At 34.9% G+C, this 22,204-nt stretch overlaps 1 protein-coding gene across 5 annotated transcripts in view; it reads right to left on the bottom strand.

Annotated features, from left to right (window-relative positions):
- LOC140664840 (limbic system-associated membrane protein) overlaps nucleotides 1-19,696 on the bottom strand; it is a 142,675-nt gene extending 122,979 nt beyond the window's left edge. For 2 of the 5 annotated variants that reach the window (XM_072890356.1, XM_072890352.1), the window contains exon 1: nucleotides 18,768-19,693. The gene's annotated coding sequence lies outside the window, so the exon portion shown is untranslated. Of the gene's footprint in view, nucleotides 1-18,767 lie in introns of all 5 variants that reach the window. The other 3 variants (XM_072890355.1, XM_072890354.1, XM_072890353.1) reach the window with 3 other exon arrangements.
- Between the last annotated feature and the right edge of the window lie 2,508 nt (nucleotides 19,697-22,204).

Consider the following 22,204-nt stretch of genomic DNA (forward strand, 5'->3'; position numbering starts at 1 on the left):
ACTATTTTTGTTGAATATTTTTGAACTGAGTAACGCAGAGTACTTATAAACTTACAAGTACTCGACGTAAGTAGAGCAATTTAATTTTTCTTTTGTATTTATACATATTTTACAAAAGAGAATTCAAGATAAAAAACATAAAAATATATAATACGTAAAATAAGTGTAATTATACAATTAGTAATTAGTATATTACTCACTTTTACATCTTCTGTCACATTTTTAATTAAAAATTTTTTTAAAAATAATGTTTATTTTATATTATCAATAACTTTACATTACATATATACACACATCCTGCAGACTTTTTGTAAATTCATTTTATTAAAAAAATTTTGCTCCTTTATAAATAAAAATTTAGTTACATTCTATAAATGAATATGGTTGAATTTTTACAGGATATTCTATAAAAACTCTAGGCTTTTTAAATAAAAACATCAAGTTTATAAAAAGCTTGTGACAGAAAAATATATATCGTGTTAATATTGTTTAATATGTTAATATTAGCAGCTTTATTTGTCATATTTGCAACTCGATAGGAAGAGTGCGTTTTATTTCATCAATAATTTACATGAAAATTCTCTTCGTTTGGCGATATATGTGTAATTAAATCAATTATTGCAATAATATTAAGTAGGGACGCCAGGGAAATATATAGCACAACATAGTGAATAATAATTATAAGGTTATGATGATAATCATTTTCTCGCATATATATTAGGATATTTATTATTAATCTGGTATTAAAATTCGTGGTGCGTTCTAATGGATTTAAAATTCAAATTCCACCCTCGCGCACATCCCTACTGTCCTCATTACAATGTTTTATTAAAAGCTGTATTTGTGTATGCGGCTTTGTAGAAATGTGTACGTATGTAGCTATCTATACAATTTGTATCAATATATGTCAAACTTGCAATTAAACGCGATAAATCTCCATGAAAAAAGCAAACGCATAGATGAACGTAATGTGTAGTGTGTAATTTTAGGAAATTGAGAGCGATATTGTTTAACAATTAGTGATAAGTAATTACTGGATAAATAATATATGTATCATTTATTTAATAAATGACATAACTTGTTATGTATGCTGTTATTAAATAACTGTATATTATTTTCCTCGTTGAACTTAAACCATCGGCAAGAGACCAAACAGTACCGCGTACCATTAAGGCATCAATAATGTAATGTATTGTAAAACCAAGAAAAAAAACTCAGACTCTTTATATCCACGGAGATAATAAAGGATGTTGTCGTTAGTAGCTCCTCCAGAATTAATATTGCAGACTTAATTTTCCTGTGTGGATCGCACAGGATTTACGCCATGGCGTTTTTAGGTCAGTTCCACAACTGCGATATTCCAGTATTAGCGAGTGTTATGGAAACTGCTGCAGTTTTATCAGCGATGTTTAAAAGTTTCTGTTAATTCTTAATGTTGTAGCAAATTCAACGATTTTATCGATCTTTGTTAATCCTAATATAAAAATTAAATATTAATTATATGTTGATAAGCATCACGTTTGGAGTGTGCTGGAAAATGGTTGGACGAAAGTTCATAACAAAATTAGTACTTTAAGTTTGTCAGAGAGAGTTATTCGAGAATGTGCAGTACAGTGAACGCAGTGAAAAAGCCTGCGTATGAACAACGGGGTCGCGTTTTAAACGTATTGGACGTGCTTTTATTGCATTCGCGATGCTATTCCACCCCTCCAGCGACATGCAGAGAAGCTGGGTCGCGGTCGCGCGAGCACAGCTCGTTTCCATGAAACAGTATCACGTATTCGTGGATACGCCGGCTCGCATTTTGCAAATATCTGTGGGCGGACCTTAAAATGATATCGTTAAGACGAAAAGCCGAGGAAAACCGTGAAAGTCGACGATAATCACAATCAGAATCGATAATGCGATTCTAATGTCCTGCTATTTAATTCGTGCAGTGAACAGAGAAAACAAATTAAGCAACAAAAATTATTCTTCAGCTCCTTTTGCTTATCTTCTCTCTATTATATTTCTGATAAAGATGAAAGAGTTAAAAAAATGAAAAAAAAATCACTTATTTAACTTGACATCTTTGATATAGGGTAAACTCGGGTAAGATGGCTATAGTTTTTTAAAATGCAAAAAACATACTTTTATTTTTGTTATTTTTTAATAGTGTTTGGCATATTATCTTCATTGAAGCTTAAATTACGTAATATTATCGAAATTAAAAGGATATTATTTAATAGAATATTTAATAGAAATTTTATATTATCAAAATAGTACAACATAAGCATTGGCTATCTTACCCAACTTTTAAGGAAAAGATGACCATAGTATTTATAAAAAAAAATTATGAAAACAAAAATAAAAATTATAGGTCATATAACAATTTACATATCTTTATAATATATTTAACGTCGATTACGATAGCGGACTCATGAAAAACTTTGCAGGTAGTCAAAAGTAAAAATATGATATATGATTCACAATATCGTTATTTCGAATAATGTACGTACATAAATTACTGTAAATATCGATTGTCTTTGATAATGACTAAAAAACACGCACTATGAGCGATTATTGAAAACAATACAGCCTATGGCCATATGGCTTTCTATATGGTCATCATACCCTAGTTTAATCTATGTATATATGTATATATTATGAATGGAGCGATGGATCCGACGAAATACACGTAGTGTCTTTTAAACGCTCGCCAAAATTATTATAAATTTCTTAAGTAAAATTCGTGTCAACAAATCGTCTCGGAGCTTTTGCTACTGTTAATATCTTTCATCTGACAATGAGTGCTTGCGTTCCGGAAGACTTGCAGGGAGAAGCGGCCAAAATTATAAATTATTCTAACACACCCGTCGCTCTCTCATACATTCCCGTGCATCAGCGAATACTGAAAGGAATCACTTCCCGAAGATGGATCGTGCTATAAATGAAGCATTTATTATATTTATTATATTAACCAAGCTATTTCACGTGATGACCATAAATTTGTCTTACATTTGTAATTACAGACTTTTGTTCCTTTGATAAAATACATCGCACATCGTGTTCTACTCTTCTTTGTATATATATATATATATATATATATATATATATATATATATATATATATATGTATAAGTATATACTTATATCTCCTAAATCTTTATTTCTTTTCTATTTTAAGTATACACGGATGTCGTTAATGCGTCACGAGGCAAAGAACGATGTTCCTAAATATCAGCAGGGCGGAGACGAGCTGATATATACATATATATGTGTAGGACGGGAGGAGAAAGAACGACTAAAGCTACGATGTATACGCATACATGCAAGCATACATACATACATACATGTAAGAATCCGATAGAAGCTACTCGACGTAGATCGGCCGATCGACTCCGCCGAAGTGCTCAGTCCGGATTCTCGTGAATCCGGAGCGAGCGCAAAATAGTTGGCGAAAAGATCGGTAAATGCCTCGGCACCCCAAGTATCCTGGCGTGCTTGAAGCTGAGACTCCATTTCGTGCTACCAGTCGAATGAATGTTTGATGTGAGGTGCACATATAGGTAACTACAGACACGTGCGCGCGTGCGTTTGTGCAGCACTAACATACACTTATGCGGTTGTATATGAGTCTTCCGCCCCCCCTTTTCTTTGTATAAGTGTATATAGCTGTGTGCGTGAATATATATATATATATATGTGTGTGTGTATATGCTTCTCAAGTTTTAACCTAGCCTCGACATCGCAAGCTTTCGAGCTTTCCGTGGTTTCGCGAAGCTTGAAGTAGCGAATCCAGTTACCGCACTCTCGCGTATTCCCTTCATTGTTTCGGGAGAGAAGAGATCGCCTACTTAAAAATAGATTGCGGTACGCGTCTTACGTTCAAAAATGTCGCCGTATCGTCTGGAGCCCTGTGGAGATCGCGCTGCGGACAAGCTAACGATATAGTTTTAAGATAGATAAAGATTAAGCTAACAATAAGCTTAGGTTTCATAACAACCAGCTTATTTTATATAAATAGTGTTATAATAAGTATAAATAAAATAAACGCGCTTTATATATCGAGATAAACAATGTATACTCTTTTAAAAATATCTAAACGTGCCCCGTGCACGTGAGAATCTTTTTATAAAGCTATTGTATATAAATACACATCACGCGAGAGTCAATATCACGCGCTTCTAAATACTCAATTTTTGCATATGCATATGCATTAAATTTTTCGACGCAGCGTTATCGTCATCTACAACGGAAAATATTCTGTCCATATATATATCGAACTCATTGTAGAATTGCCCTAGAGCAGAATGGAAATAGGTAGGCATGGTGGTGCTTCGTGGGTACCAATACGCATTTAAATACTGGCGTTGATCCAGTCCAAGTAAAATTTAATATTTTTGCTTAACGAGGTCTCCGTTTTACGACAGTATTGTCCCAGTTTTTCTAATTATCCTACGTGTTTCATAGTCCTTTTACAGCAGCAAAAATCACTGTAAAATTGTCGACACGAATAATATCTCGCCATTTTCAATCACTCGCTGATGATGTAATAAGTAAACTGAATATTAAAATATATATCGAACGCGATAACACTTTAGTCGCAATTTTTCTTTTATTTTCGATCTAACATCTTGGATACTTGGATCCTTTAAGCACCTTCCTTTTTTAAACTATAATTTTGTTGAAAATTCCTCTTTTAAATCTCTATTCTTATCTTATATAATTAAACCTATGAAAATGTTCTATAAACAATCTATAAACATGAGAAAATTGAGGTGGAAAATAGAAGCAAAATTTAGCGTCAAGAAAGCTCTGTGATAAAATTGTCAATTTCTTACGAAGATCGATATTATCTACATACCTTGAGATATTAACAGCATCTTTCTTTAGAGTATTTTTCTTCAGAACGATTGGATCGATTTGATCAAAGTTACTAGTCGTACAAAGTCGGGCAGCGCATCATGTAAATTTCCATCGTTCTTTTGAAACTAACGACAGATGCCCGTTAGTGGTCGTACATCTATTTCCATGGGAATAAAATGCACAAGACGGGGTTCACAAGTAGAATCTCGATAAAATATCACTCACGAGCAGGTAGCAGAATTCGAATAGCAATAGCGAAACGGGGTTATCCGGCACTTTGCCGTTAATACTGAACTATTGAAGATGGCCGATTTGGATGCTCTGGTTACATACAATTTTTAAATCTATCATTTTATACTTTGCTCTCTATTACATTCTTTATTGACAGATTTTAAATTACATTTTATTTCGACAATGCAACGTGTGTCCTATTCGCGATAGAATTCGTTATTATCATTACTGTGTTGCGTTTTAATACAAAATTAATTACAAAATTATACACGTTCAAAATAATACTTTCAAGAATCACGCCGCGCTTGATAGCGATACGTATCAAAGGATCAATATCTAAGCAGGGATGAGGGAAAGTTACTTTTAAAAAATAACTAATTAACGTTACTCGTTACCGAATCAAAATAGTAACTAGTTACCGTTATTTGTTACTTTTTTAATATTAAAACAAGATGAAAAATTAAATAAAAAATATACTTTTGTAATATATTTTATTTTAAAAAAATTAATAATTAAAATATTAATAAAATATCAATAAATATTTTAAATTTTTTATTTTAAATTTGTAAAACCATAAATAATAAAGAAAAATTTTTTAAATACTCAAAGTATAAATAAAAAAAATTTGGTTTGCATTAAATTTATAACTATAGTCAAATACACGATATATTTTTTGTATTCTCATAATTATGGTCCGTATTCAGAACGCCCTTAGAAAGATGTTAGAGCGTTCTAAATACGGATCTATATGAATATCTGTTGATAATTGAAGATTGAATTATACGAAAATGGAAAATACAATATGTCATAAATAGTTCCATATATAAAAAGTAACGATAAAAGTACTTGTTAAATTTGTTACCGCTACAGTTACAGAAAAAAAAAATAGTAACGCCATTATCACTTCGTTACCAAAAAAAAGTAACTGTAACGGTAACGGTGTTACTTCCTAACTCGGTATCTAAGTATGATAAATTTATGATAAATGTCCGAACACGTCGAGCATGTTGATGAAACTGGCGATTAGATCGATTAGGTCGTGGCAACATTCAATCGCTCTTATTGAACCGATTGCCACTGTGATGGATATCACGTAAGATATATGTCCATAAACGTGACGCGACATACATTTACGTATTCATGAAGTTCGTAAATTGACATAGATATTATAGATATATGTACCTATGTGCGTAGATTGATAGACGCGGCATGCAGTTAAGTGAACTAATAAACTGGAAGGTTAGACGATGTAGAAAGCGTCGACACAGAGATTGACGTTACGCAGGATATATCTGAGCTTTACGTTTCAAAGAGAGAGAAAGAGAGAGAGAGAGAGATTTTAGTTCGACGCGGAATTAAGATAGTTCGTGTAAGAGCGTCTGCTTCGAGAAAATCAATCGGAAATTAATGCCGCAAAGAAGTGAAAGCAAATGCATTTCTCGATATCGTGATAAATGAAGGCAAAGCAAAATCCACGCAATATTGAGCGATTACGAGTAATAAGAGACACTTGTGCGAGTTTCATTTTCGAACGCGCTGATTTAAACTTGAAATTCCTGACATATTGAATATTATGTCTGTTTTTGTAGCTCCTGGTATTTTTTTATAATAAATAATTTTTGCAACACGAGCGCAATTGTAACAATATAAATAAAACAAGAGAAAATATTACTTTACTAATTAATACAAATAAATATAAATTTTATTTTGAAAATCTCTTCGTGTAATTAAACTTTATTTAACGGTGTTAATTGCCTGGATAATTACAGAACTTCCGGATAAACTTCCTCTAAATTCTGGATAAATATGTGAGCAGCCGTTGACCGAATGGAATGGAAAGTGATAAGAATAAATGAGAGGGAAAATGCGTACATAATAACAGTAAAGGGGAGCAGTTGAGAGAAGAGAAATTGAGTGTTGCCAATTTGATTGCACGCTGTATCAGTTTTGCAAAAGCCAATCAAAAATTAATGCATGTCAAATGAATATTTTCGACTAGATATATCGTTATTACATCGATATGCAGTCTTTCAAATTACTTTAAACTATCGTTCAATTGACATCATCATCTAGCAATAAGTAAGTCTTTATAAATTTCGGTAAATAAGAAAATTGAGAATTTCGAAAAAAATTTTTAATTTTCAGAGATATAACAAAATTCGAAAAGAAAAAGAAGATTATCGCTGAAAACGCTATTATTTTACGTACGAAAAAGATTCGATTACGTTATACAAGGTGAAACACTCGACAGTAAGTGTCGGATTACAACGCCTAACGCTATTTAACGCCTAATCTAGTAAGAGGATATCTCGCATAGCGTCGATTATCTTTTAATTGCTTCTCGGAAGGTGTTCGGACCGATGTTTAATCCAATTAGAGAGGGTAACTACTTGCTTCCGTCCTTCGTGCGGTTTACAAGTCGCCATTCGCGTCAACGTGCTTGTTGCAAATTGCAAAATATTTACAATCGTGACGAGAAAAAGAGAGAGAGAGAGAGAGAGAGAGAGAGATATGTTTTTCGTATAGACTTAATCGTGCGTTTATACGATGCAATATGAGACGCGAGTGTTGCGAAAATGATTCACGAGGAAAATGAATGCGTGGCGCACGGGTCTTTGCCCCATACTAAGAACAATTAGACATTAATATGCGGGATCCTCTAGGAAATCTCGTTTCTACATTGTTTAGCACTGCGGACTGCATGCGCAAATTGTATAACGCCGCTCCGTTTGCGTATACATATATTTTGTGTAAAGAAACGTATGCCGGGCAGGTTCCAGTATTAGAGTCGCATAATGCGCATCGTGCTCATTACACGCATTACATAAGACTCTGTCCCTGCGTGCTATTAGATGTATATTCAGCTCTACCTGTGATAACGTAATTTTCGCTCTAGCGGAAGTGCATGTCTCGCGCGGAACGCAAATGTTCGTCCTGCTATTATAACACGCTCGATGAAAATGTCCTGCGGAAGAAAATCGTATTTGCAGAAAAAAGGAAAACACGGACGATTTTCGGTACTTTATCCGATTGCGTCGGAGTCGCACGTGCGCACCTGTATACGAATTTCTATGGAAATTATAGTAAATGTTTTTTTTTTCTTTTTTTACTTGTGCCGGAGATAACCGTTGCAAATGTATCGCAAGAATTAAATTTTTAAATCATGATATATAAAAAAAAGAATTGAAGAGATAAAAGAAGTGAATATATCATAAAATAATAATATTGCGATGTAAAGTAGATTTAAGCGCTTCTCTCTCTCTCTCTGTTTTCTTGTTTTGACAAAAGTCACGTCGTTTTATTTGCCACGTCATTCGATCATCCGTCGATCGTTAAATCACATTGCCGCGCACCTTTGATTCGCGAATTCACTTACCACGACATTACACGTCGCATTTGGCTTTAATGCTCAGGAGAGAGTAGACGTATTCAATCAATGAAGTCGACCGTCGATACATCCGGCACCGTTCGTCCAAATCCCGCGCTTCTAGTATCGCTTCGCTCAGCGATTTCGTCCTACAGAGTAGCTACGTCGGCACCCGAATCGAGGACCGAATGCACACCGGTGCACGCTGCTGCATCTCATTCAATGAATTCACAGCTGACTCCTTCCTATCGCTGAATTGACATTATCGGATATTCGTCCGCCTCTTCTCAATTCGTATCGAATACACTCGGTATGATGAGGACATTCGTGTTCGCTTTTTTTCCACTGTCCAACCAAATCACAACCGACACAATCAAATAGCGATGCGCGTATTAATCGAGCATCATTGTCAAAAACATTCACGCGACAGTTACGGATTGAAGCTCCTGCGGGATATATTGAACCTACTCTTCACGCTCGTAACGTGCAGCAATCGGTACTCTTCCATTTCTTTGCAAATGTCGTAGGTGGGTAACGCGATACTCTCGACGACGACGTCCGAATAAATGTATCGAACAAATCCGTCGGGAGACGTTGAGCGAAGAATCCTTTGGCTGACTGTGTTTATTCGAGAAAATCACGTGTCCCAAACGATCGAGCAAAGCACCGACACGTAGACAGGTCGGGAAAAATCGTCCGTTATTTGCGAGTGAAAGGGTGTCTTTCCCAAAGTTTCATTCGCACAACGGTAGGAATAGAGCCTGGGTGTCGCTGCGTTTACCAGCTAGTTACCACAGAGTGCCACAAAATCAAAACTATCGGCGAAACTCTCTCCGCGCGCGTAGAGTTAGCTCGGCAAAGTTCTCCATCTGCCTCTATGCGGCACGGCCGTTCAATTTTCAAGTAGACTCTATCGAAAACGATTCGATTGGTTACATACGTGACACGGATATCCGCTTTCGCCCAAAGTTCTGTTCCGTCAGATACTATTCGTGTGACACTTTTCCCTTCTCGCCGCTGGCCAAGTCATTGGTACTCAAATGGCACGATTGCACTCGCTTTCAATTTGCGAACGATTCGATATTTGTCCTGCTATATTCTCTCTATTATATTTCCCTATATTTATATAAATGTTTATTACTTATATCAAAAGTTTTGAAAGTAAAATCTTCTATTAGTTGCTACGTATGTGACATTCTAATTGTCGTTATCTGTCTTTTCAGACCATAGACGACTCCACTGTCTTATTTGTATTCCGAATATCTACGGGAATATCTAAGCGAATTGTACAATACGTAACAATAAGTGTGTTAGCGGATAACTTTGTGACAAACTTACAAACTTACGTAACAATGTGAATTCCAATAACATGCATTGTTAGTCACGACAAGCCAAAGAATTGGCCATTCGTTGCGTGAGAAATATAAGTATGAAAAACGAACGCTTAATGCATTGTCGTCACTGTAATTCTTTGTAATGATTCTCCTGCGTCGTAAGCTGGTTTTATCGATGCTTTAATAAGAATTATTCATTTCAATTTCTTCAAACGCATAGAAATAATAATAATCATTTTGAAGGAATAAACTTAAAAATGATGTGTGTACCTGTGGTAAATATCTAAGTAGATACGTCAGACTATCTTTCACAAGCAATCAAGTTCGACAGAGTGCATCTCTGTCAAAGAGAAATCTAAATGTGTAAGGGATTACGCGACGGATGTTACAGGTTGAACGATAAATCTAGCGGTTGCATTTCAAGAAATTATAGAAACGCTCCAGTGATTTTATTTATCGAAGAAAGCATAGTAAAAGAGGAATATGCGCTGTTTATTCCACACGCACAACTTTGAATAAGTTTACTCTTCAATGTTCAAGTCTGCGCATGTATTAATTCTTTAATACTCTTTGCCTTCGATTCTGCCCGCTAAGATAAACTTTGTTAAACGAATTGCGTTTTGTAGCATTTGAATCAATCAATTGGTTAAACTAAAAGCTCATGCATTTTATTTTTGCCATTTAATTAATATATTTCAATCCTGAAGTAATAAATAGTCCTTTGTTGTAAGATATTTGTGTCTATTAAATTATTTTACTTTTACAAATTGTAATATATTATATGTAAATTTAATTATAATTTGTTATAATTAAATTAACCCTCAAACTGAACACGTTTTTTTGGCACCGTATAATTCTGAACGCATGGGTAGTACTTTGCACTGAATGAACTGTTTAAATTGTCCTTTCAGTTATAAATCCCTTTTGTCACAAACTTTTTTTTGGATTTTTTAAAACAATGGATTAAAAATGGCACGGACACGAAAGATCCACGTGTTCAGTTTGAGGTTAAATATATTATGTATGTATAATTAATTATAATTGTATAAAGTGTCAAATTATAAATTATTTGTGTTTTCTCATCACGCTTATCTATCGGTTAATAAAGTCTGAATTCTGAATTTGATTAGAATAATAAAAAGATGTGAGAGAGACGGCAAGTTTTCTGAATGAATAATGAAAAAGGTAAGAATATTTTTCCCATCTGAAATATTATTTTGATTGATGTAGCTATATTTGAACATTGCTTTAGCATTAATATTAAACGCCTATGCTATCAGTGGATATAGGTCGATCTGATAATCCTTATTGTCGACACCACACATTTAATACGATCGCTAATGTACAGCCGATGAAATTTCGCGTCGCGTCAAATGTATTTTAGTCGTTCACAAGAAAAGGATCGTCCGGATTAAACGATTCCGACTCGTGCCACTCCACGTCCTGGATGATGTTCTAATTGCCGTTATCTACTTTACTTCTGAGGCGACACGCTACCAGGTAATTTGTATTCCGGTCTAGTAAAGGGAGTCACGGACGCGCGAGAAGGGATCGCAAGAGAGACATTGTTGAGGGAAAGAAAGAGATAGCGAAAGAGGAGGAGAGAGCGAGAAAGAGAATGGAAGACGGGGTTGTACGATAACACAGGTGAGTGCGACAAGATCGGATAGAACCGGAGGTTGAAGCAGGGTCGCTCGGGGAGAACGAGACGAGTTCCCCTCGTATAAAGGGGGCGACACGAAATGCGGCGTGCACCCCCGTGCTGCCGTACCCCCAGTCCTATGTTCAATGGCAAAATTATGCGAGCACGCTCGAAATGAGATTCGTCACGAAAGTTCCTTAGACACCCGTCCTGTCCCGATGGCCGTACGGTTAGCAATTCAGTGGATGTTGCCGGCGGAAACTTCGACGAGAATGCGTCCACGGCGGCCTCCACGTGATTAGCATATCTAACGATAATGACTTCTCGATCGGCTTGTTTATCGATCATTACAGCTAAAATGTTTGATAACAATGTCCTAGCGAATTGTTAAGCCGGACTTTGTATCGGAATATTTCGCCGCAACACTAATTTGAAAATTAACGTGATATCCTGACTAGATAAATTTTAATGATGGTTTTTATTGTTCAAGAGATTTTAATAAAGCTTTATTGTTCAAATATATACATAAGCATTTCTCTCTCTCTCTCTCTCTCTCTCTCTCTCTCTCTCTCTCTTTCTCTATTTCTCTCATTATAATATTGCAGTAGGAGAATGCAGCAAATTTAGACAAAAATATCGTGAAAATATTCTAATAATGCTTTTTCCTAAAGTGCTTTAAACTCAGGCCGTTTGTTGCATACATTGAAACAAATGTATGCAAAAGAAGAAGTAATAAATCAGAGAAATTTATCTCGCATGTTATATTTAAGATGTTATTTGTAGATCCTAGGAGATTATTTGAAAACGGAATTACTGACTTGTTGATTTTTTTATAACCTGTATACCTCATGTGTACCGTCATGGAATATGTTTTTTTTTTTTTTTTTTTTTTCTACCAGCAATGGCGCGTTGCCTTAACGTGCTTTGTCGCCACCGCATCACGCGAACATAAATAAAAGGGTTATGCAAATACGTTCAAGCCACTCTCAGTTTTCATGCTCACGTAATTTCACGCGCGCGTTGTTAATTTTCGTAAAACCCTGATACGCCGCGGCGCCTTACGTTAAACGTTAACCATCTTATTTCGAGGTGGAAGAAAAAAAAGGCGGAACTGCGAATTTACGCTGTGCCTTGTGTGCCGCGGTAGCACGAAGCTTCACGAGCACGGCACGTATTTCTGACCACAGAAAGAATTATGAGTTCGACGTGTAAGAGACTGTTCTCTCCTACGTCGTTGTAAAATTCGCGAAAATAAAAGACATGGAAAGATGCCAAGGTGATTCAGAAAATAAAGTGAAATAACATAAAGCTTTTTCAGGCCAATACACAATTCGACAGAAAATAATTACGTGAGTCTTCGTGAAATATTACTAAATGTTACAATTTATTTTATATATTTATAACCGCCTTATATGTAATAAACATTTTTATCGGCACAAATAGCACGTTGATTGCTTTCAATTAATAATCTACAAATAAATATCTATGCGGACAAAAATTGCGCATTTTTATGCTTCTTCCTTAAATTTCGCACGTGATTCGTCAACTGATTTTAATCAACTCTCCAAAGAATATCATTGAAATATATAAAATATGTAAAAGAATGTTGTGCGAAAACACTACATAAAGTATTTAATACGCTAATCTTTAATTCAAACAAAATAAATGTACTATTGAAAGATGCAAAAATATGGGAATAAATATTTTTAAATCAACGTTTAGAAAAATATTTCATTACGTAACTATTTGCTGATTTAAATAAATAAGCAAATGTTGCGAATAAAAATTGTCTTGCAATATCGACAGATATTTTTTTGAAATATATTATATAAACATTTTATAATTTCCAATATTTCAATGAGCAAACGTGAATCATACAATACTGAGGATGCGTTATTGTAATATTTTGTTACAGAAATAATCGCCGAACATGTTAACCAGGTACAGCCCCATGCGCTGTGAGTGACTGTCAGATTCTAGAAACTCGCTCCTGTATCTCGCGGGCGAATAATTAATACATTCACAATGTTGATTTACGTTTGGTATGTATATACGTTGCGTGTCATTCAACATCGGCAAGTTTGCATCGATAAGTTGTCACTTACAATCGTACATGCATTTCTCTGACGAAACGAATGTAAACTCCAGAGTGTAGCTCAAAATTAAATACACAGTGCACACATAATTATTAAATGGAATTTAACGTCTATTTAATATCTAAGCAGAAATAAAGTGGAACATTCATCAATATACTGAGGGATTGAAATTTTTAAGACGCATCCAATAAATAAGTATACCTAACAAGAATAACAAAGAAAAGAACGGATAGAAGTTGAGTGAAATTTTTCAGCACTCTCATTTACTATTCGTTTTCTTCATGATTATATGATAATACCGCGCAAATTAGAAAATTATGCAAAAAGTGATATAACTTGTAACACAAATTATAAATCTGGCATAAATCGCAATAAACTTAACGCAATAGACAGATTTAAGAGCGACTTTTAGCAATTCTATTCTCATTAACTTTTAAAACGGGATTACAAAACTAGACTCATGTTGGAATTCATTTTCTCGTTCTCATTTCCCGGCGACACTACGATTTGCACGTGAATCGCTATTCCGTCCGTAATGCGGGACATGGAGAAAACAACAGTCACACGCTTAAAATCTCGGCCCGAGGTTCAAGCAAACAATATGGAAAATGAATTTTTGTTACTTTTTTTTCTTTTTTTTAGAGAACTGATTCTCGTTTCCATCTTCTCCGCTCTTAATTTGTACCGAATTGTTTGCAAATTAATCTGTTGGAAATGGGTACCATCGGGCGTAAGAATGTAAACGAACGTAAAACGCGTTATCGTGAACGCGCGAATGAATCGAGTCGGTATTTCTAGCATAGAAGTACGAAAAGAAGATTTTTCGATACGTGAAAAAATAACGAGAAACCTAATTCACATGTATGTGCAAATAAATACGGAAAAACGTATACGCGATATTCCGTTATGGATTTAACGATTATGTCGACGAGGATCCTACGGAGTTAAAAATTATCTGGAAACGCTTGTTAATGTATGCACAATCTAATCTGCGACGTTATATTAAATTACAGACTCTTTGTGTTTCCCTTGTGGCAAGATGCGAGGGAGAAGTTGTTCGCGATGATTGATTAAACTTAACGTGCATCACGATTTAATTACCTCGCGTCCCCCCCCCCTCCTTTCCTTCAACGATTGAATAAAGTTATTACGTCGTTTTACGTTTTTTTTTTTTTTTTTTTTCTAGAGAGAGTACAGCAAGAGTCCTGCATGATTTAAGAGATATTCATTGGGAAGTAATATCGACGGAAATGTAGCTGAACGACGAGATATAATCCGGTTACTCTGCTGATTGAACTTTTATAGAGATGCAAAGCTATATTTGTGTTAAGAGAAAAGTGAACGATATTCCAGATTGCACACGTCACGAGAAAGTAATTTCGGGAAGCTATTTCGCGTTACACAATTGCCGTGAAAACGCGCAAGTTTCAACGCGACCAATTTTTTTTCGCGCACAAGCAATGCTAAAATCTGTCACCGGAACACGATCGATCTCTGCGTCACAAAGCGGTTACTTCCGAGCGCGAAATTTGGCGCATCCTGAATATTAAAGAGAATGCGAATATACGCAAGATGGATTGTTACGTGAAATAGAAATGTCTCTCATTTTTTTTTTTTTTGCAGTTTATACAAAGCGACTTAGCGATTGCATATATTTTTCAGGGCAATCATGTCGATGGTTGTTTTATATTACATGAACGTTCGATATTCCATTACATGCAATTATATCTATATTTAATCACTGCCTGTTTTATTTCATGCTATGTTTACTCGATATATGATTAACTCATTATATACGCACAACATACACCACGATAAACGCCAAACAATATATAATTTAAATGTGATATAAAGTTTGTTGGATACGTATTATTTCCTTTCTTTTTTAATTTTTAATATTATTAAATTCATACGATCGTATATATCGTACAGAAATGTCATTTTAATTATTCAATCATCTAATCTGCTCTTTTTGACGAATGCAATGTACTTGTCTAGTGGCACTGATATATGTATAAAACTTTGTAACGAGACCGAATTGTTGTAATTATTACGAGTGAGTTACTCTCCCTCGCTACGAGTGTCATTAGCAACTGCATGCAAATTAAAAGTAAATCGACATAATTAATTTCACCCAAGTTACAATTACGGCGCTATGTTTTCGCGGATACTCTGACACACACATTATCCCAGTGCAAATTCACGGCAGCTGGTTCTTAAATAACTGGTGCATCGTAACGTTTTGAAATCGTACGCGGAGAGACGCCTCTTGGAGAATTTCTTTGCAAGTACAATGCGCAGTAAAATAAGCAATCAACTGCAGCAATCGCGCGTGAAATGTACATACGTACATGTGCCGTCACTTAAACACCGTACGACATTACACGGTAGTGCTCATTCAAGGATCGGGAAGCGATAAAGGATCGGGAACCGATGGAGAATTAATCGACCGCGATACATATATATATACCTTGAATATGTCGTCCTTATTCGACGGGCTTCGAGCTCGTTGATCCTCGCGTTGAAAAGCTCATAAGCTCGCCGACCATCCGTAATCGTATTCGAGCTACGTATATGGCTAACGTGAATTGCGGAGGCCGTTGCCGAGCAAGCGGATAAACGTAGGATACTGAATGGTTCTCCGTTTCCGCCGAATCGTCTAATCATACGTACGTATCTCATGTGGATTAAACGATCGAACAAGATCAGAGTGTTGATGCGTTGGGCAAACCTGCTGTACTTATTGTTAAATAAAGTTATAAATTAAATCGTATTAAAGAGAATCAATGGAATTATGATTCTTTTAACGTTCTTCAATATTGATAAAATAAATCTGCTAATATATTGTTGGTACTTTTAAAAATTATATAATAATTATTAATTCGATATTTAAAAAACCACCAAATTATCGGAGACAAAAATTAGTTTCTTTTATTTTATTAGAAGAACTAGATTTTAATATGCAAATTGATTGACAAGCTAAAAATATTGATAGAAATTTCTGAGCCAAAAGTGTTATAACAAATATAAATAAGTGTGTGTAATTATAAATATAAAATTATTTTTTCTTAAAAAAATGAGAAATTATCAAAAGATAACAATTTATATTTGTTAAATATACGTAATACGTTTGCAAAGCAATTAGAAATGTCCTTGAAAAATTGGATCGCTGGATTAGAAATATTAGACTTGATAGTAAAACAACATGGGATGACAGAGCCTAGGTAGCCTAGCTGCGGTCAATCACTCGGAGAGGCTTCATTCCAGTTTCAGACATTGATGAATTCTCGTTCACCTAAAAGGTACACGGCCCGAGTGACACATATGCGCACGGAAATTATTGCGTATTGCGTATGTATAGGCACGCACACAGGTCAAGGGACACAGGAGAATATAGGACGCATGATTAATCATCCAATCTTTTGACAAAAAGCGGAAAGCTCGGATTTTCACAGTTTGGTGTCTCCTCCGCGTGTCACGAAAAAAGTTGGTAGAAACCTGCTGATAAAATACTCAGTTTTAACTATTTTAATTTGTTTATAAGCAAAATTATTTGGCCGCGCGCCGAAATTCAAGAGAAATTATAAGCGAAATTTCCATGGCATTAAAAATATTTAAAATTGATAAACACACGTTATCTGGTAATAATTGCATTATTTTTACATTATTTCTTTCGTTATATCTTTTTATCGTTAAAATTGAAAATTATTTTTCGTCGAAACTTTTTTTCACATTTTATAGAGAAATGTACATAGTAAATTGAAATTACATTAGATTGTAAACTATCAAAAGTATTATACGACATCGAGAGAATTAGACTTAAAAAGGATTATCTCTGTCTCTCTGTCTCTCTGTCTCTCTCTCTCTCTCTCTCTCTCTACTCTTATCCATTTATATCATCGCAATCCAACTTCGAAAGCGGAAAATGAGGCGTTTAATAGGCGGAAATCGGCAATCGGAGACAAAATCGGAGATGATTGAGTTGAAGTTTCTCTATCAGTCTTCGTATGTATGACCTCTGGACGATTCAATAGTGGAACGTACACAACTAGATCTAGCACATGGGGAACTATTCTCTTTACAACAGTCGGAAAACTTGAGTCGCGCTTGACTTTTAAAACTCGAATGTATCTGCTCGTCCGCCTAAATCGAGCAAGTTCGAACAGATTTTGCCGGCCACGTTCTCGACATTTCCGTACGGATAGTTAAAAGCTCGCTTGAGTTTTCGGTCCTCGATTTTCCTTTCATGCGTCCGTTTTCGTTGGCCCTCGTGGAACGTACAATTGATTGTTCGTAATAATTTGTCCGAAAATGCTTTTCGAGATTCGTACAACTGCCTTTTGCGGATAATCAACTCGGATTTATATAGCGTACAGTGTGCCAGAAAACTTGGATTTATTCGGTCATTCTTTCTTCGCGGAATCATAATTCGTAAATAAATGCGACGCGTTTTATGCTCTGACCTAGTTTACTATAGTTTCTGCGGCGAAGAGAAACGCAGGAGCAAGTGTGAAATTTAGCGTGTTCTTTCCGTCACTTGATAGAAAAGATGATGCTTTTTCCATTCGTGCATATCTTTCGATATATACGTTATCTTAAAAGTTGCATATACAATAAAAGTGTGTATACTAAAAATATACGTAGATCTATTTTTTACATGCAATGTATTTTTGAATAAACCTTTTCTATGTATAATATATAGTTTTAAAATGATTTTAATCTCTCCGCTAACTTATTCATGATTTTCATTCTAGACAAAAGTATATTCATCGATATCGTTATACACATTTTCGTGCAACCGCATGTAAATATTTTAGATCGCAATCACTAATTTATACAAAATTGCGTAAAAAAACCTTATTTCAGTAAAAAATATTGCTGCGAAAAAATTGTTACTATATGTACTTTTTCATATATTGTATTTCATATATTAAAAAATAGTTAATAAAAAATTAAAAGCTTGAAAGATTTAAAAATTTAAATCTTTTTATTTTTTATTAACTATTAAGTTTTTCTTAAAATAAATTTTATTATTTGTTCATTAAAGGACTGAAATTATACTAGATTATTTCATATATTCATATCTCAAAATATATTAATTTTCAAAATAGGCAAACATTGTAATATTTATAAAATAATGGGTATTTTAACGGGATACTAAAACAACAAAGACATTTCTTGATCATCATATGAACGAGGCGCATTTAAATAGATCTGAAAGTCATGCGTACGAAATATATGAACTTTACCTTTGACAGTTGGTCTCAAGATGGAACTGCTCCTTAATTTCGCTTCATCCGATTCAAATTTATATGACCAACAGTTTTAAAAGTTTTTTCAAAGTTTCAGTTACTTCATACCTTCCTCCCGCAATTGCTGAAACTTTTTAAACGAAATCACGTATCGATCACTCAATCATGTTCATATTTTCTTCCAAAAGTATTTTATCTATTAAAACTTTGCCACCGCTTCTACATCATTGCAAGCATTCTTCCGCTCTCGATAATTTAAATTAACTTCAAATCCAAACAGGTGTCCAAGTCCTTTAGTAATGACGTAAATGACGATTTGCGACAGTTTCACGATCGAATTATTTAATTATTTGATTTCACGATCAAATTATTTAATTATTCAATTTTAAAGCGTCGGTGAATGTTTCTCGAACAAACGAATATGGCCGTCACTCCATCATTCGATTAATTAGAAATCACATTATTCGTACTACATACACAAATCTGAAAAGTAAATATAATATCCATCAATATATGTCGTTCTGTTTCTCGAACAGTTTGCTCTTATGTAATAAACACTTTTACGCGCGTAAGATAAGCCCCACAATTTCCCTTGTGTCTCTCTTTTATCGCTAAATATTCATACGCGACTTAGGATCCAGGGTTCTTGATCGAGGGAAATTTTAAACGATGACACCATCGGAAGCATCGATAACGTCAGCTGTTAATTCTTCGATAGAGAAACACGTGCACCTCTTCAACGTGCTACCTATTTTCTTATGGAATTCTTTTCCTTAGCTTTTCTTCGCGTCAGCCCCGCCGTGCGCTATTCTCACCATTGCGAAAGAAGTAGGAAGGCGATAACAAAGGGGAGAAAAGAGTGATCTCTCTCTCTTCCTCCACAAGATACCACGATCCCACTCGTATGATGTAACGCTCATCGCAAGGGGCGCGGCGTAACTGAGCTCGGCAAACGAACCGTCCGTCCTCTGTCTCTGTCCGATCCCCTCTCCTCCTTCTCCTTTCTCTCTCTCTCCCTCTTTCTCTCGTTCTGTCGCTTTTCCACCTCACCCCCCCCCAACAACTACGCTTTTCCCGCTCTCACGCAGTCTCCGTGCTTTCCTTCGATCCTCTTCCAACGCGATCCTTTCTCACTCGTACAAGTCTCTCTCTTCCTTTCTCGCTTCTTCCGTCGCTCTCTTCTTCTTTAGCTCAATTCCTCGTTGCGACACGTAGGCCCCTTCTTTTTCACGATACAGTTCGATCTTGTCTTTTTTTTTCTTTTTTTCTTTTCGACCTAATGCATCGTTGAACCCCGCGCCGAGGCAGAAAGAAGGCAGCGCGCTAGCATACTTGGCCGTGATCTATGTCATCTCTTTCTTACTCGATACCACTCAATCGATTCTGTCTCTCGTTCTTGCACGTTTACTCCTTCCTTTGCCCCGTCAGTTTTTCCGTTCGACATCGGTGAAAACAGTTGCAAATAATGCGATCCACTTGTGATCGGCAAAGTTCTAACGGAGAACCAATCTTCCAAGTAGGCGCTTAATACAATAGTAGAAAGTCAAGGGACGAGGTTGCAGATTAGAGATGTAACCTGCCTGGGATTAAGCTTTCAATGACTTACTCCGTCATCTACGTTCTCGTATATATCTACAGGATCTGGACAGAGTCAAATGGACCATGTCCTTATTTGCATGTCTCATGAGAATATTATTAATATTACCTATGTAATACACAAAGATCGACGTTGGCATATATATAATTTCGTTTTAATTGAATATATTCACGATTGTGTATTTTGTTATCCAGCAATCTTGTTCCGATACTTTCGCTATAAATATGCTTTGTAGTTCGACAGAAAGAGAGAGACAGAGAGAGAGAGAGAGAGAGCACTATAAAATAAATTGTATAGTTATTGGTCAGCACACAGAGCTATTAATCTCTACGGTATGTTGGCTCGATTGTTGGACAAAATATACGCATTATTTCAGCTTTAAAAGAAATATCTAATTATATTAAAATGTCATCAAATCATGACTGATGCATAAACGCAATTTGACAAATTTATTTGACAAAATGAATTTTATCGGCATTTTTTTTCCGCGAGATTTATCGATTCGAGTTCTATAATCAACGGCTAAATTCGATCTCTAATTGCATTTTTGGAATGATGATCACGTGTATAAAATAACTGGGAGTGTATGTCAATATAATATCGACTAATATCCACTTGGAAATGATTATTATTCGTATCGATAAGCGAACTATATCCGCGCATTATTATACTATCCACATACACAGACAGTTTTGGTAATTATCTACATGAAAATGAGTTTGATCTTTGCCCACAGAAGAGAATCGAAATAAATACAAATAAAATGTAATTCTACGCACGACAAATAAACTACCACTTGCGACCATTATTGTTATATAATGACGGAATTCATGTATTAATTACGAGTTTAATGTAATAATATGGAAAATATAGAGAGCTAAATTAGTTTGATATTAATTTTATGAAATGACGTTATACTACAATCGAAATTATTCACAAAGATAGCAAGGCGTTACCCATGTAACAATAAATGTAATCTCTTGATGAAACATAATATATATTAAGAAATGTAATGAAATATATTATAAATGTTATATATATATATGTGTGTATGGTTGCAAATATATTGAATTACATTTAAAATTTATTTTCAATTTTTGGAAGCATGTTTATAAAGTCAGACAAAAAAATAACTTTTCTTAAATATTATTAATTAATGCAAACTAAAGATAATTAAACAACAGTTAAAGGGGAATTGCGGCGTGCATGGAGGTATACATCTATTGTCGATTGCATACCATTTATTTATTGTTTGCAACTGATTGAATAACGACTGAAATACGCGTTTTACTATTACGTTTTACTATTACGTTCATCCCTTTTTGTTTTGCGCGATTTGATATATAAGCTGCTGTATCTGGCAGAAAGTGGATATGTAGGTGCTTCAGTTTGCAAGAACCAAAGTATCTGCCGGTTTCGATAGTAAAATTTCAAATTTCTCTATTCCGTAGTGGAGGCACGCCTACATAAATATTTTATATTCTCGGCAAAGAGAAATACTAGCAACAAGCAATATCAGGAAACGGGTGCGAGCGATTGCCATGATAATTTTTTTCCATCAAAAGATTTATAAAATATATATATATATATATATATATATATATATATATATATAGAGAGAGAGAGAGAGAGAGAGAGAGAGAGAGCCAGTATTTTTTTAGTTGCACAATTTATTTTGCAGAAATGGTATAGATTTAATTTTTAAACGGTACAAGCAAAGGCTCTCCAGAATTGAACATATAAATGTGTGACGTTATATTTGACAGTTTTGAAAATTGAAGAAAAAAAAATTAAAGACAACAAAAAAATGATTTATCCATTGAGAATATACGTTATC

Source organism: Anoplolepis gracilipes, chromosome 4 (genome assembly GCF_047496725.1).
Source record: "Anoplolepis gracilipes chromosome 4, ASM4749672v1, whole genome shotgun sequence".
Classification (NCBI taxonomy): Eukaryota; Metazoa; Arthropoda; class Insecta; order Hymenoptera; family Formicidae; genus Anoplolepis; species Anoplolepis gracilipes.